The 16,966-nt window shown below is 43.1% G+C and overlaps 1 long non-coding RNA gene across 1 annotated transcript in view; it reads left to right on the top strand.

The window, feature by feature from the left end:
- The window catches only part of LOC147111589 (uncharacterized), a 31,764-nt gene extending 25,761 nt beyond the window's left edge, over positions 1 to 6,003 (top strand). The window contains exons 2-3 of the long non-coding RNA XR_015079712.1: positions 389 to 486; positions 1,947 to 6,003. This is a non-coding gene — a long non-coding RNA (uncharacterized LOC147111589). The remainder of the gene's footprint in view (positions 1 to 388; positions 487 to 1,946) is intronic.
- The last annotated feature ends 10,963 nt before the right edge of the window (positions 6,004 to 16,966 follow it).

Raw genomic sequence — 16,966 nt, 5'->3', positions numbered from 1 at the left:
AGCTCTTGGAGAGCGATATTAAGAAACTTATCCTATACAACACCTGTACATACCCCTAAAGCGCAAGAGCTCTACTTGTGTAATTAAACAACCTTGGTCAATAAAAGAGGTGAGATAGTATAAAACTAAATGCAAAGAATAGTGGAGAGCCCATGGACTGGGGGAGATATAAAGAACACCAAAGGGATACAAATAAAGTAGTAAGAACTGCAAAAAGGGAATATGAGAAAACATTTGTGAGGGGTATCAAGGACAACACTCAGATTTTGCAAGTACAGTATATTAAGAGAAAGAGGTTAGCTAAGGGTAATGTGGGCCCCTTAAAGACACGCAGGTGATATTGAAAATAAGGAAATGGCAGACTTGCTAAATAATTACTTTGTTTCAGTCTTCAGAGGAGAGGAAGAGGATAACGTAGCAAAAAAGGAAAGAAGCACGTGGATAAATATGAACCAATCCGAGAGAGCCAGCATGGATTTGTAAAGGGTAAATCATGTCTAACTAACCTAGTTGAATTTTTTGAGGATCTCATTAACGTGGTAGATGAGGAAGTGTATATGGATGTTATTGATATAGATTTCCAGTAGGCATTCGATAAGGTTCCAAAAAGAAACTGTTGATGAAAATGAAAGCAAATGGAATTGGAGGCAATCTTTTGACATGGGTAGGGAATTGATTAGATGGTAGGAGACAGAGAGTAGGAATAATGGGCTCCAATTGGCAGGATGCGACTAGTGGTGACCCCCAGAGATTTGTCCTTAGCTTTTCACTATATTTTTCAGTGACTTAGGTGAAGGAATAGAGAGCTGTATATCCAAGTTTGCTGATGACCCCAAGTTAGGTGGCACAGTAAGTAGTGTAGATGGAATCAGAAAGTAGCAAAGGGATATTGATAGATTAAGTGCATGGGCAAAACTGTGGCAGGTGGAGTTCAATGTGGCAAAGTGCAAGGTCTTCCACTTTGGACCTAAGAAAGATCAGATCATTTTCTAACTGGTAAAAAGCTAGAAATTGTGGAAGAACAGAGAGATTTATTTAAAAACTAGTGGACAGGTACAAAAACTAATTTAAAAGGCTAATGGAATGTTAGCCTTCATCTCAGGGGGGGGCTGGAATACAAATGGGTGGAAGTTATACTACAGTTGTGCTCAGTTCTGGGAACAGCACCTCAGAAAGGCTATATAGGCCTTGGAGGGGGTGCAGTGCAGTTTTACCAGAATGATACCGGGGCTAAAAGGGTCAAATTATAAGGACAGGTTGCATAGACTAGGCTTGTATTTCCTTGAGTATAGAAGAAGAAGGGATGATCTAATTGAGGTGTTTCAGATGATTAAAGGATATGATAGGGTAGATAGAGAAAAACTATTTCCTCTGGTGGGGTGGTCCAGAATAAAGGGGCATAACCTTAAAATTAGAGCTAGGCCGTTCAGGGGTGATGTCAGGAAGTATTTTGTCACTCAAAGGTAGAGGAAATCTGGAACTCTCACCCCTAAAAAACTATTAAGGCTAGGTCAATTTGAAAATTTCAAAAATTAGATTGATAGATTTTTGTTAGTCAAGGGTATTAAGGGATATGGAATCAAGGTGAGTAAATGGGCTTGAAATACAGATCAGCTATGATAATTGAATGGCAGAACAGGCTGTAGGGGCTGAATGGCCTATTCCTATTCCTAGGTGTAACCAAATAATTACAAAGAATGCTGTTATATTTGCAGTACACTCATAAAATGGAAGGAAAGGATACATATATTACTGAAATTTTGAGTAGGATTTACTTGCCCAGATAGCTAAAGCCAAAGGAAACCAACTGAAGTACTACTTGTGAGTTGAAGGTGAATTCATTGAAGAAATTGAGAACATCAGATTATCTGGTCATTTATCTCATTGGGATACCCCTAGGTTGTGAAAGACACTATATAAATGCAAGTTTTTTCTTTCTCTTCTAGGATTACCATTTCTGAGAAGAAATGTCTGTGCAAGATGAGACCTAGTTTAAAGGAAAGACTGTCATCATCCCATGAAACATTAGGGCAAAGATAATGCAGGAATCCAGCCGCACTGCACTTGGATTGAAGGATGCTTGATAAACCGGACCAGCATGAGTTTTGAAATCAAAGACTGGACTCTGTGGTGAAATTTGTAAATCCGATCACAAATAGGGATGACAACCCTCCTGAATTGTTCTGGAGCCTTCAGTAATTACAGATTAATCTTCTGGGCACTGCTGCGTGCAACTCTGGAGAAAACTCATTGGGGCAATAAAAAAATGTTTGTTTATTTTAATTTTCTTTGAACATTTTTGTTTATTAGTTATAAAAATATTGGAGATAGGGAAAAAAATGATCCATAGTCAAGAATTATCCAATTACATAAGAATCTGTGTACTTTACAATTGGCACGGAAAAGCGGTGCACTGCGAGGATGGGCATGTTGCGTGACCAAAGGTGGGACTGTGGGGGCGGGATAATTGAAGGCAGTAGGTCATATGATGAAATTTGGAAAAGTTCCAACCAGAGTTACAAATCACAAACTAAGGAATCACAGAAGTCTGAAAATCAAGTCCTAAAGTCAAGAAAACTCAGTCAGGAACCAACACATCTCCGAGGAAGAGGATCATCAAGAGGGACAAATAGGGAAGACAGATTAAACCTCTACTGAAGCTGAAGGACTGTGCTTTCTAAATGAATAATTACCGTAGGACTCTAAAAGAGCTATTTAAAAGAAAGGAAACCAACTGAATACTTTAATGCCTTGCTTTTTTTGAAAAGAACGGAGATATAATGATATTGATACAATTAGCAGACAGACAGGCACCTGAAGCCATTATGCTCTCAAGTAGCTGGAATTCAACTAGGCCATCCAAGTGCTTTATTAAGTTCTCAGACTAGCTTGGACCCTTTCTCCAAGCAGAATGCCTGGAATTGTGCTGCTTTGTTATAATTTATTGATAAATATACCAGCAATAAATAAACTACTGAGTGAAATGTGAATCAGAGGTGTGAATCATTACATTTATGCAGGTGTTTCTGGGTATGAAGTCGTGAACTGGAACACTGTTTGGATTCTCTGGGGATCTATTGGGGAAAGGTTGGCTGGGATGTCCTGGGCTGCGTGTCACGGGTGGTATGGGCAGGCCAAATTCAGACCATAATTCCCTGGAGTTGAACTATCCAGTAGTAATACCTAAGGGTACATTTATACTGCAGTTACAGAGTTGGTGCGAACTGCTTTCACTTTGCATCAATGCTGAAGTTATAGTGTAAATATGACCTGAATCTGACGTCAGGGACCAACATGACATTGGAATCAAGTGGAGTGAAACTTCCTGGAGGAGGGACTCTCACTTCACTTTGGAGTCAGTTCACAGCTTCATACCCAATTTACTCTCCCAAGTTTAACATTGGTGCAAAGCATTTTTTGGCTTTGCTCTAACGCAACACTTGTGGAGTGTGAATGCACCATACGATTGAGAAGGCTGAGCCCTTCTCCATGCTTGAGGAAATTTTATACCAGTTTTTGACTTGTTAAAACATTTTTAGTAGAACTGAAAAACTGTTTAAATTGAACATTGAACTCCCCTCCCCTGAGATAAAATACCAGAAATTGGAAAGCCTAGTTATAGAATCATAGAAATTTACGGCACAGAAGGCCATTTGGCCCATCATGTCTGTGCCGGCTGAAAAAGAGCTATCCAGCCTAACCTCACTTTCCAGCTCTTGGTCCGTAGCCTTGTAGATTACAGCACTTCAAGTGCATATCCAAGTACTTTTTAAATGTGATGAGGGCTTTTGCCTCTGCCACCCTTTCAGGCAGTGTGTTCCAGACTCCACCATCCTCTCTGGGTGAAAAAGTTCTCCTCAACTCCCCTAATCCTTCTACCAATTACTTTAAATCTATGACCCCTAGTTATTGACCTCTCTGCTAAGGGAAATAGGTCCTTCCTATCGACTCTATGTAGGCCCCTCATAATTTTATACACTGCAATTAATTCTCCCCTCCGCCTCCTCTGTTCCAAAGAAAACAACCCCAGCCTATCCAATCTTTCCTCATAGCTAAAATTCCCCAGCCCAGGCAACACCCTCGTAAATCTCCGCTGTACCCTCTCTATATCCTTGAACACACTCCCAGACAATATTTGTTTTGTATTATATTGTCTTCAACATTTTACCATTGGTATTCTTTCCTGTTCATGTGTTTATCTTCATTTAACTGCAACCAGCTTTTTCCTTATCAATGTTATTAAGACTGCTCTATTTTGCCATGTGGCTTGATATCAAATGGCAGGAAGAAGTGGTTTTACAAGATTATAATGCTAGACTATGGGTTTAATTGCATTAACTGACTGGAAGTGTGTTTTACTGAGAAACTAAACATTGTTTAATTGGTTTAAAATACTTGTGTGTGTATGTATTTTATATTAATTATTACTGTATCAATAACCTAAATTAAGTGGATTGTTTTACAATTGTTGCAGAAAAGGCTGTGGTGGGGAATAATGATGATAGAGAAGCAGGTATCTTATGAACCTAAACTAGTAAGGATAAGGAAAGATGATTCAACATCAAGCTGGTTTTGTCATTTAGTTCCATATATTTGGCCAGTTTACCTTCTGCCTCCCATAGCATCAAACCAGTGAACTAAGGAGCTGCTCAGTTTATTTGTGTTCAGCCATGTCCACAATCGCTGCACAAGGTGGCAGTTTATTCCACAAACTGAGAATGAAGTAGTTATTGGCCCAGAAATTCGGGTTGGGGGCTTCCCGCGGGTGCAAGCCCCCGACCTGCACTTACCTTGCGCGCCGGCCGTTGAGCTGTAGAGCCCCGTGGAATTCCGATCCAGGGCCTGGTCCAGCAGCCGGCGCGCAGTGCTTATGTATCCCAGGGGCGCAGTTAGTTCGATGCGTCCCCTGGGATCACGTGGGCCATGGGCAGCCAATCGGAGCAGGGAATGCTCCATTCATAAGTCTTGACAGGAAGTGCTGTCAAGACTTATAAATACTACGGCCCCAAAATAGCACTAAACCTTCAAATAATTTTTTTAAAAACATCACATTTTTTAAATAAACTATAAATTACATTAAATAACTATTTTAAACAATAAGTTAAATTTTTGAAAAAAATAATTTTATATTCTAACAGGGCTAAAAATAAACTTACCTTGCTTTGAAGTATTTAAAAATAATAAACCTGTGGAAAAAATGTTTTACTTTTAATTAATTCACCACTTACCTTGTAAAAAGCAGGCCTTACGCCTGCTTTTTAAATGTGTAAATTCTGCAGGCTTACCCTCCCGGGAAAACCTGTTAAAAAAAACGAAGTTTGATGCGCACGTGCAGCCTCCCCTGTGCATGCGTTCAACCTCTGAACCTCTTCATTCAGAGGAACGGAAGTGCCGGTTTCCCGCGCATGCGCAGTGCATGCAGGAAACCGGCACTTCCATCGGGCCCACGGGTGAGTACCCAGCGTGTACTCACCCGTGGAGACCCGAATTTCTGGGCCATTATTCAATAACTGAAGTTTGGCTCCCTCTTCTCTTAGCTTATAATTTGTCTCTTGTCTCACAGTTCAGTATAAAATTCAACCCTTATACTTTCTACCAGTTCCCTTCGTGCTTTTAAAAATTTGGATTATGTCCACCTAAGTCTTTTTTTTCCAATAAGAACAGATTTAGATTGATCAGCCTCTCCTCATAGCTCATTGATTTAAGAACCAGCACCATCCTTTGTTGCACATTTGAATGCTTTCCAAAAACGGTGTCTTTTTGTAAGTACTGGGTCTTGTAGACAATACTCCAAATGTGATCTGATCAATGCTGTATATAGAATGTTGGTGTATCCTCAGACGTGCTTGTAAGAACATAAGAAGGTTAAATTCTCTTAACTTTTAAGGCATCATTTTACAAGTCTGTGCTGCTGATGAGGAGCCTAACCCGCCAACAGTATATTTCACCCATTCCAATGTGTGCCATCCATAATTTCCTGATTATTAAAATTACATGAACATTTTTTTTGCTTCTGTGGTTTATGATGTGGAAGTATTAGTTATTAAGGTGTTCAGCTAATTTTCCATAATTAACAAAGAAAACATTGCAATTCAAACTATCACCCCACCCTTTGTCCCTTTCCTGCCCTCATTTGATTTTGGTCTTGGCAGAAGCTTTCTTATTACATTGTACAATAAAGATAAGATAAGAAAAAAGAATATTGCAGCATTTGAAAGGATACAGAAAAGAGCAACCAGAATCATTGAGGGGTTGGAGGGATTGGATTAAGAGGAGCGATTATGCAATTTGGGCATGTTTTTGCTGCAAAAGAGAAGGGTGAGAGACATTGTTCCCTGTAAGTTGCATGGCTGTGCAGCACACCAGGGATCCTGCACAGCTGGCTTTCCAATATAAAAACCACACATGCATGGTATTTTGAATGTAAGGGGCCGCACAGTGCCCAAAAAATTACAGGGAACATTGGTGAGAGGTGATGAGATTTCTGTTTTTAGGATTCTAAAGAGACTAGATAATGTAGACCATGACAAGCTGTTTCACCTTGTCTGGAACAGTGAAACCAGAGGACATGGCTTGCACTTGAAGTGGGATAAATTCAGCACTGATCTGCGGAAACAATGGGGGTAATTTTAACCAAACTGGTTGGACGGGAACCCCACGGGATTGAGTGGAATGCCAGTTTTACACATCGCCCAATAATACTGTCTACTGACTTCAATGGAGAGTAAAATCAGGCAGGGTGCAAAACCAGCGTTGTACACGATCCTGCCAGTTTCTTGACAGGAAGGCTGAGTTAGAATGGCCCCATTAATATTTCAGTGAGCGAGTGGTCGATCTATGGAGCAGGCTCCTTACAGAGACGGTGGAAGCAGATAGTATTGACTCATTCAATTGCAAATTAGATAGATTTCTTTCTGAAAATAATGGGCCATAATTTGCATCCCCTACGGGTGTGTACAAGGTGTGTACATGCCCGTAAGGTCGGCACAAGTTCCGGGTTTAGGCATGCGCGAAAACCCGGAACTTGAGATCTGTCAAGAATTTTCTTGACAGATCCAATGCATCCCCAGGAAAAGGGCATCTGCGGGCAGAGAGCTGGGCTATTTGCATAAGGCCTGCTTTTACCAGCGTATGAGTTTTAAAAAACAGAAAAATAAAATTTTATCAATAATTTATACATTTAAAAACATGGAATAAGGTAAGTTTATTTTTATCCCCTTTAAAACATGTAAATTAATTTTTTTTAATTAAATTTTTGTTTTAAATATTTATATAAATCCCATTTTAATACATTTTAAATATGTGATTTTTTATTATTTATTTGAAGTGTAGAGGTTTTTTTGGGGTATTCCCATTCATACTGATGGGGTTTCCATGCATGAATGGGGATTCCCTTCTGTCATTCGTTGGGCCAGCCCACATGATTCCAGGCGTGCTTGCGAACCGCCTGCGCCCCTGGGATACGTGGGCCTCTGCCCGCAGGTAGCCAGAGAGGCCTAGGACCGCGAGTCTCCAGACCACTAGGTACGTGGGCATTTTATTTGCAGATCGGAGGCATTTCCCCGTGGGAAGCCTCCGACCACAAATGTAGGGCCAATATTTTGGGATGCCGTATATGAGTAATTTGAGACATGATATATGGTAAGTGTAGCATGCATGGTAGCAACAGGTGACTTTAGACTGATGTGTCTAGAAATTTGGCTCCAATTTTTCAGTGCTACAGGTGCCATTTTGTGTCAAAAATGACGTCCGCACCTTGCCCACACACTTCTGGTGTGGGCCATGCCAGACACCATTTTGGTGAGGTCATTTGCGTCGGTGCAGGGACCGCGTACAGGAAGTATGCGAAGTAGGCAGTTCGTGACGTCAATCAGTGTGCAATGCTGATGTGATGTCAGAACTGCCATTTTTGCCCTCAACACTGGAGCTAGCGTCCTCTCTTAATCTCCCACATGCGTTCAGCAGCAGGAAGGATCTCCCATCAGCACTATTTAAACGGATCATCACCTGCTTTCAGGTTAATTGCTGATTGATTGCTACTGGCTCTTGGTGAGTTTGTAGAGGTGTTTTTTGGTTTGGTGTCTTATTTGAAGTTGCTGAAGTCTCAAGGGAGTGGTGATGCAGGTTACTTCAAGGCTTCTGCTCAGACCAGTTGCTCCCAGACATGGGTGCTGTAGTTTGTATCCCCCTTGACCTGCAGCATGATAGGGAGAATGAGCAGAGGCGACACAGAGCAGGACAAGCTGCTTGAAGAGGGAAGAGGGGGAGAAGGGCTCACAGCAGGAGGCCACAGCACGGTGGCATAGTGGTTAGCACTGTTGCCTCACAGCGCCAGGGACCCGGGTTCGAATCCGGCCTCGGGTGACTGTGTGGAGTTTGCACATTCTCCCCGTGTTTGCGTGGGTTTCCTCCGGGTGCTCCGGTTTCCTCCCACAGTCCAAAGATGTGCGGGTTAGGTTGATTGGCTATGATAAATTGACCCTTAGTGTTAGAGGGATTAAATACGTGGGGTTACGGGGATAGGGTGGGATATGTGTTGGTGTAGGGGTTACGGGGATCGGGTGGGATATGTGTCGGTGCAGGCTCGATGGGCCGAAATGGCCTCTATCTGCATTGTGGGGTTTCTGTGATTCTGTGATATCCATCCAGAGGAGGAGGAGGAAGACGAGGAGGCAGAGGAAGAGAGGAGGCAACCAAGACAGCCCTTTTCTAGCCTGGCTGCCCATTATCAACTGATCTAACTGCGGTACCAGTGAACGCAGCCTGAATTCCCCATTCACCCACAGTTCGTCACTTTAACTTCCCTCTGTTATGGACCATCACAGCATGCTCTTGGCCACAATGCTACAATAAAAGTTACCACAAAAAAACATTCCAAACCAAATTTATACATCAATCCATCCAATAATACATAACAGAATCTACTAATCACCCTTGTACATTCCATTTGTGCCTGTTTTGCATATGCCTTTGCCTGTCCTGGTGCTCCCACGCAGTGCTACCCCAGTGTCTGCAGCATGGCTGGTGGAAGGCTGCTGACTTTCAGTGGGGGAGACTGCATATGGCCTTGCAGGACAACCTCGAGCAGCTCTGGGCATGGAAGGCCCGGCTTTAGACTTGCACAACCTCGGCATAGGCAGCAGTAGTCTGGGCTGGCTGGCTGACAGGCAACAGCAAGGGCACTGATGGAGTGGCAGTGGTGGGAGAACGAATGCTGTCATCCTGAAAGAGGACAGCAGGTTTGTGCTCCACGCAGCCACTGGCACTCGCCCGGGGCGGCGCTTCAGCAATCCTAGTAATGTGTTGGAGGACAGATTGTTGGACTGCTGTGTCATCCCGCAAGTCCCTTTCAACACTGGTAACCGCAGCCATAATGGCAGCAGTCTGTGCTTACATGGCAACAAGCTGAGCTTACACAACTTCAGTCTGAGCAACGGTAGCAGTCACATGTTGGGTGGCTTCTGCTTGTGCTGCAATTGGAGCTGAGACATCGGCCACTAGATACTGCACCATGGTTGGGTCTACAAGTGCGCTAATGGATCTGCCCATGAGCTTCAACTTTAGCTAACAGTCTCTTATGAGGGACTTTATCAAATGTCTTCAGGAAGTCCATATAAATAACATCCATAGACATTCACCTGTCCACTACTTTAGTCACCTCTTCAAAAAATTCAATCAGGTTTGTCAGACTTGCCAAGCATGACCTACACTTTACAAATCAATGCTGGCTCTCTCTGATCAACATAAAATTTAATTATAGACTCTAGTAATTTCCCGACAACAGTTGTTAGGCTAACTGGTCTATAATTCCCTGGTTTCTCTCTTTCACCTCTCTTAAATAGCAAAGTGGCATGCACAATGTTCCAATCTAAATGAATGGTTCCTGAATCAAGAGAACTTTGGAAGATTGTAGTTAGGGCATCTGCAATGTTCTCATCTACTTCTTTTAAACCCTGGAATGGAAACCATCTGGTCCTGGGGATTTGTCATTCTTAAGTATCATTATTTTCTTCATTACTGTTATCTTGCGTACCTTAATTTCGGTGACTTTGTGCAATAGTGTAAAATGGGTTCTAGCAAGTCAGCAGCCCATTTTACATCTCTCCTGATTTTTATTTCTATTGACTTCAAGTAGATGTAAAATAGGCTGCCGACTCTCTATCACCCGTTTCATTCTAACACACTAAGCCAAGATCTACCCCAGTGAGTTTGTGGTCTGGTATGTGCTACCTTGGGATACGCGCTAAATGGAAATCATTTTTTGGTCTAGGGATAAAGGAAGATTATAGAAGAGGAAGAGAAAATAAGGGAGAAAGCTAAATAATAAATAATTTATGGGGGCTAAATTCGATAAGCCATGAAAACAGACACGGGGATCGCTATGCATGATCTGTCCACACACATTGAGAGTAATGCAGGCAGCAAGTAACATTTGTGTTGCCTGCTAATTAACATAAGAACATAAGAACATAAGAAATAGGAGCTGGAGTAGGTCATTTGGCCCTTTGAGCCTGCTCCGCCATTCAACAAGATCATGACTGATCTTCTACCTCAACTCCACCTTCCCGCACTATCCCCATAGCCCTTAATTCCATTAGTTCCCAAAAATTTAGTGACCTCTATCTTGAATATACTCAATAACTGAGCATCCACAGCTCTTTGGGGTAGAGAATTCCAAAGATTCACAACCCTTTGAGTGAAGAAATTTCTCCTCATCTCAGTCCTAAATGGCCGACCCCTTATTCTGTGACTGTGACCCCGTGTTTTAGATTCCCCAGCTAGGGGAAACATTTTCCCAGCATTAACCCTGTCAAGCCCCTTAAGAATTTTATATGTTTCAATTAGATCACCTCTCATTCTTCTAAACTCAAAGGAATATAGGCTTAGTCTACTCAATCTCTCCTCATAGGGCAATCCCCTCATCCCAGGAACCAGTCCAGTGAACCTTCGCTGCACTCCCTCTAAGAAAATTATGTCTTTCGTTAGGTAAGGAGACCAGAACTGTACATAGTACTCCAGGTGTGGCCTCACCAATACCCTGTATAATTGTAGTAAGCCTTCTTTACTCTTATACTCTAATCCCTTTGTAACAAAAGCTAACATACCATTTGCTTTCCTAATTGCTTGCTGTACCTGCATGTTAACTTTCTGTGATTCATCTACCAGGACACCCAGTTCCCTCTGAGTGCAAACATTTCCCGTCACCCACCTTTCAAAAAATATTCTGCTTTTTTGTTTTTCCTACCAAAGTGGATAACTTCACACTTCCCCACAGTGTATTCCATTTGTCATGTTCTTGCCCACTCAGTCAACTTGTCTATATCGCTCTGCAGCCTCTTTGCATCCTCCTCACAGCTTACTTTCCCACCTAACTTTGTATCATCAGCAAACTTGGATACATTACACTCAGTCCCTTCATCTAAGTCATTAATATAGATTGTAAATAGCTGAAGCCCAAGCACTGATCCTTGCGGTACCCCGCTAGTTATAGCCTGCCAACCTGAAAAAGTCCCGTTTATTCCTACTCTCTGTTTTCTGTCCATTAACCAATCCTCAGTCCATGCTAATATATTACCCCCAATACCATGTGTCCTAATTTTGTGTAATAACCTCTTGTGTGACACCTTATCGAATGTTTTTTGAAAATCAAAATACACTACATCCACTGGTTCCCCCTTATCCATCCTGCTAGTTACATCTTCAAAAAATTCTAACAGATTTGTCAAACACAATTTCCCTTTCATAAAACCATGATGACTTTGCCTAATCATATTATGATTTTCTAAGTGCCCTGTTACTACATTCCTAATAATAGATTCTAGCATTTTGCCTACTACTGATGTCAGGCTAACTGGCCTATAGTTCCCCATTTTTTCTCTTCCTCCTTTTTTAAATAGCGGGGTTCTGTTTGATTGAAGTGCTGAGCCCAGCGCTGCAAGCACTGCTGGTTGGCTGAGTGCTCAGCAGGGGGCTCAATTTTGTGGGACGTGATCTCTATTTAAAGCTAACCTGCAGTTTGAAACACAGTCTGCACTTAAAGGGGAGGTGCTTTCTAAAATAAGCACCCCATTGTAAATATTGCAAAGGAAAGTGGAAGGTAGCTATGGCTAAATAAGGCAGAGAAAGAGCACCGAGGTTCTCAGACGCAGCACTGGAGGCCTTAGTACAGGGGGTCAAAAGGAGGAGACAGGTCCTCTACCCGCAGGAGGCCAGGACGCCCTCCAGACTGACTGTAAGAAGGCAGTGCGAGCAGATTACTGAAGATGTCAGTGCCACCAGTCTTTCCCCCGGGAACTGCATCCAGCGCTGAACGAAGTTTAATGACCTCACACGAGTGGTCATGGTCTGTGAATGCATCCTAAGTTGCCATATCCCATCAACTGCACCACTGACCTCAAACACTGCTCAATGCAACACTCCCTCAACACTCACCTACCAACAATCTCTAGCAATTACAACTCATACCTCACATTCATAGCTTCACCTCACGCACTTACAACTGTTGCAAGCTTCACACCCACAGCTCACACCTTGCACTCACTACCAGCTATTCCATCATGACACCCACATCACCCAAACACATTGCACCACTCTCACCGATACACTTCTCTTTCTCTTGCAGGCCAAGGTTGTGCATAACTGGCGCCAGCAGCAGCTAAGAGGCGAGGGGCAGGCATGGTTGCATATCATGACCCAGCTGGAGGAGATTGTGCCATACATCATTGCAGGGATTGTCACTGAGGCTGTGGCAATCGGCGAGGCTAAAAGCATTGATGGTGACGGTATGCTCATACTTAATTCTCCTTCTCATATCCCACCTCTCCCTCATCCCACAATCTCTTCTCACTTACAAGCTGCTGATGGTGTAAGCATGTACATCTTGCTTCCCCCCTCCTCCCCTCACCACAACTCTATCCTTGTGCCTTTCTGCTCTCAGATACCCAAGTTATCCAACCTGCCCAGCCAGTGCAGGAAGAAGAAGAGAGTGATGGAGAAGAGACACAGTAACACAATCCACAATCTCACATTCGCAGGCACCAGCTCAGAAAATTGCACTGCGTGTACTTTAGAGGGTAGTATAGAGGTGGGATCTGCACATGGGCTTAAGTATCCTGCAGCCAGGGCAGGGGGAAAAGGTAGCGCAGGTGCCAGCTCCCTGGAGGGCAAGGTCGCACACGAGTTCTGCTGCAGAGGACTCAGATGAGGACTTCAATGGGGTGGCCTTCAGAAGAAGGGTGATGGGCGTGCACACATAAATGCTTGGTGCATTGGCAGGCCTTTCAGAGAGCCTGCTGTCACTGTAAAGGAGCATGGAGGAGTCCGGCTCCAACCTTGCACAGGGGTTTGCGCATAGCTTGGAGCCCATGATTTCCAGGATGGACGTAATGGGCAACTCCATTAGCGCACTAGTGGACCCAACCATGATGCAGGATCTGATGGGCGATGTCTCAGCTTCCATTGCAGCACAAGTGAAGGAACCCAATGTCTGAGTGCTGCAGTGGAAGCTCAGACTTCTGTCATGCAGGCTCAGCTTGCTGCCATGCAAGCTCAGACTGCTGCCATCGTGACTGCGTTTACCAGTGTGGTTGCAGGTGCTGTGAGTGCATCTTCAGACTCCGCTTCCCCTGAATGAAACCCCAGATCCCCTTGCTTAACACTTCCCCACCTTACCATCCCTCTGTCACGGAACATCATGGCATCCTCTTAGTCACAAAGCTGAAATGAAAGCCTCCACAAAACAAATATTCCAAACATAATTTATAAATGATTTATTCCAAAGTTACATAACAAAGTCAACTAATCATGCTTATGCATTCCCTTAGTGCCTGTCTTTCGAGTGCCTTTGCCTGTCCAAGCGCTCCTATGAAGTGCTACCCCAGTGGCTGCAGCATGGCTGGTGGAAGGCTGCTGACTTTCAGTGGGTAAGATGGCAGCTGGCCTTGCAGAACGACCTCTGTGACCTCACGATGCAGCGATGGACAACGAACTGCAAGGTGTTTGCTATGCCACCTGTTCTAGCCTGGAAGGATCCACTGGCGAAAAAATTCAGGGCGACAGTCACCTTGAGGGCCATTGGCTGCGCCATCATTGCCCTGCTCTGAGGCTGCAGCTCTAGTTCCAAGAGGTGGCAAAGTTCTGTGACCACCTCCTTGGGGAAGTGGAGTTGCCAAACTCACTGCTCCTGGCTTAGGTACAGGTTGGAGAAGTGCTCCCTAAAGACCCTAGGTGGGTAAGGCCTCCTGTTGTGAGCCCTCCTCCTCCTCCTCTGTCTGTGAGCAGCTTGTCTTCTTTGCTGCCTCTGCTCCATCTCCCTGTCATTCTGCCGTGCGAGGAGGACTGCAACTAGAGCCCATGACTGGGAGCAAGTGATGTAATCAGAGGCTTTCCAGTAGCAGCCAATGACTTCCCAATGTCCAGCACTCCCTGCACACTTTAATGACTTTTGAAATGTCTTCCAGCAACCCAGTATTCATACAAACTCTGCAAGAGCCAGTACAAGAGAAATAAGCAATTTACCTTCAAGTTGGATGTTTCCCTTTAAATAGCATTGGCGGGGGATTCCCTCATGCAGCTGATTGCATGTTCAGCTGTACGTGTTTATGAGAGGGCATTGAATGGAGCAGCGACGTAAAAATGGCAGGTCGTGCGCCCGCTGATTCGGATGAGATATTAAACCGAGTCCCTGTCTGCCATCTGAGGTGGACGTAAAAGATCCCACACCAGTATTCAGAGAACAGCAGGGGAGTTCTCTATGTTGTCCTGGCCAACATTTATCCCCCAACCAACACCTAAAACAGATGATCTGGTCATTTATTTCATTGCTGTTTGTGGATGTTTTCTCCCACAGATTGAATAAATTGGCTGCCTTGTTTCCTATTTTACAACAGTGACTATAGTTCAAAAGTACTTCATTGGCCAAAAAGCACTTTGGGATGTCCTGAGGTCATGAAAGGCACTACATAAATGCAAGTCAGTCTTTCTTTCTTTCTTTCTTTCTTTCATTCAGACTGTTTTCTCTTCTTTTAACGACTTTCTTGTTTTACTTTCATTTATTTCAGGCCCTTCCTCTGTCCTTCAAAATGACATTTTTTTTCCCTGCTGTTTCTCTTCTGCTTTTACAGTACTCTGATCAGCATCTCAATGCTTTTTTGTGCTGTGTAGCTTAGCCAGAAAATCATGTCAGCAGTTAGTTCACTGAAAATTATGCAAAAAGAAACTGGTTGCTATGTGTTGTAAGCTTTGTACAGCAACCAAAAGAGACAGAAAAGACATGGCAGAATGCAAGCTTTCTGCTTGGCCTATAAGTCTTGTACCATCGAATAGTGGATCTTGAAAACTTGGAACGTTTTGGCAGCGGCAGCCATTTTGATTGCATTCAGTGCCCATTTTAGGCAAGAGATGTGATTCCTGAAATTCCAAATAGGGCCTGAGGTATGTGTGATTCTGAAAAACTATGCAACTGAACAGGAACATAAGAATTAAGAAGGAAAAAAAAGGAAAATTCTGATGAACACAGGAATATTGACATTGCCATAATGTTGTCCTTTATCTATGAATCTACTTGTCACTTGCATGACAATATCATAAATGTGGAAGCAATGATCTGGGGGCTGATTGTAAAGCAGGTCTGTCAGTAAAAAAAAATCATCAGATTGCTGTAAAAAAATTAATACAGGCTACTCCTGATAATTTAAAGTCAGTTTTTGCACTGAAAATTTTGAATTATCCAAGAACTCAAGTTAGTGCTTTAAAAATGCAATTATCAGATTATTCAAATTAAAGGACATTGAATTAAGAAGAGTAGATTGTAAAGCATTGCATGACAGACATTTGTTTTTCAGTGAAATATTAAGTTGACACTTCAAGAAGATTCAGGATAGTGCTGTTACAGTTTTTATTTAATCAACTTTTTTTTTCACTGATAATAGCACTTTCTCAACCAGAATATTCTCCCACAGCAGCATTGTAGGAGTTCCAGCAGGATTTCCTTGATACTGTTCGACAATTAGCCAGCAGGGTGCACCATTCAAACAAAAGCAAAATGCTGCGATTTCTGGAAATCTGAAATAAAAACGGAAAACGTTGGAAACACTCAGCAGGTCAGGTAGCATCTTTGGAGAGAGAAACAGAGTTAACGTTTCAGGTTGATGACCTTTCATCAGAACTGGAAGATGTTAGAGACTTTAATTAAGTGCAGGGGCAGGGAAAAGGGAGGCAGGAAAATAACAAAAGCGGGAGGTCTGTGATAGGGTGGAGGGCAGGAGTGATTAAATAAAAAAAGGGACACTGTTGTAAGGCATGAGGGGGTGACAATGGAACAAGTATAGAAACAAAAGATGGGTACAGAGGAGATTAAAATGGTTACCACAGAATAGCAGAGGGGAGTGTTGTATCCGTGTGTTAATAGAGACACGGAAGGCAGGAGTTGGTTTCACAGGTGTTTACTGAACAAAGTCTGGAGGTGAACTAACTGATACAACACAATATACAGGCTTATATAGCCCGAGTGGCCATTACCGGCATTACAGTACACAGGGGGCTCTTAAAGGCACATACACCACAATTCCTCCCCTTTTAGACAACCAGTACATAATATTTTAAGTAATCATTAATTAACATGTTACAAGAACAATAATCTACACATTTGCTGCAGTTAATCAATTACAAGTCAGTCTCTCTGGAGGCTTCCTGACTCGGTCCGGATAACGCCTCGGTGGTGTAATAGTTTCTGGTGGTGTAGTAGGTTCTTTTGGCAAGGCTGATTCGGCTTGAATGCCAGTGTCGAGTTCATCTGGTTCCAGTATCACCGGATCGGAGGTAGATACTATGGGTATCTCTACTTCATCATTAGGCGTATAGAGTTGTGGTGTAGGTTGTCCCTTTTCGGATGACTCTATGATCTGGTCAGCATGGCACCTTATTATGCTTTCTCCAATGTCCACGGTATACATCAGCGGTCCTAGTC

Source organism: Somniosus microcephalus, chromosome 10 (genome assembly GCF_052327205.1).
Source record: "Somniosus microcephalus isolate GS21.2 chromosome 10, FLI_Smic_1.0, whole genome shotgun sequence".
Lineage (NCBI taxonomy): Eukaryota > Metazoa > Chordata > Chondrichthyes > Squaliformes > Somniosidae > Somniosus > Somniosus microcephalus.
Note: the sequence above shows the minus strand (reverse complement) of the source record. Positions and strands in the feature narration are given on the sequence as shown.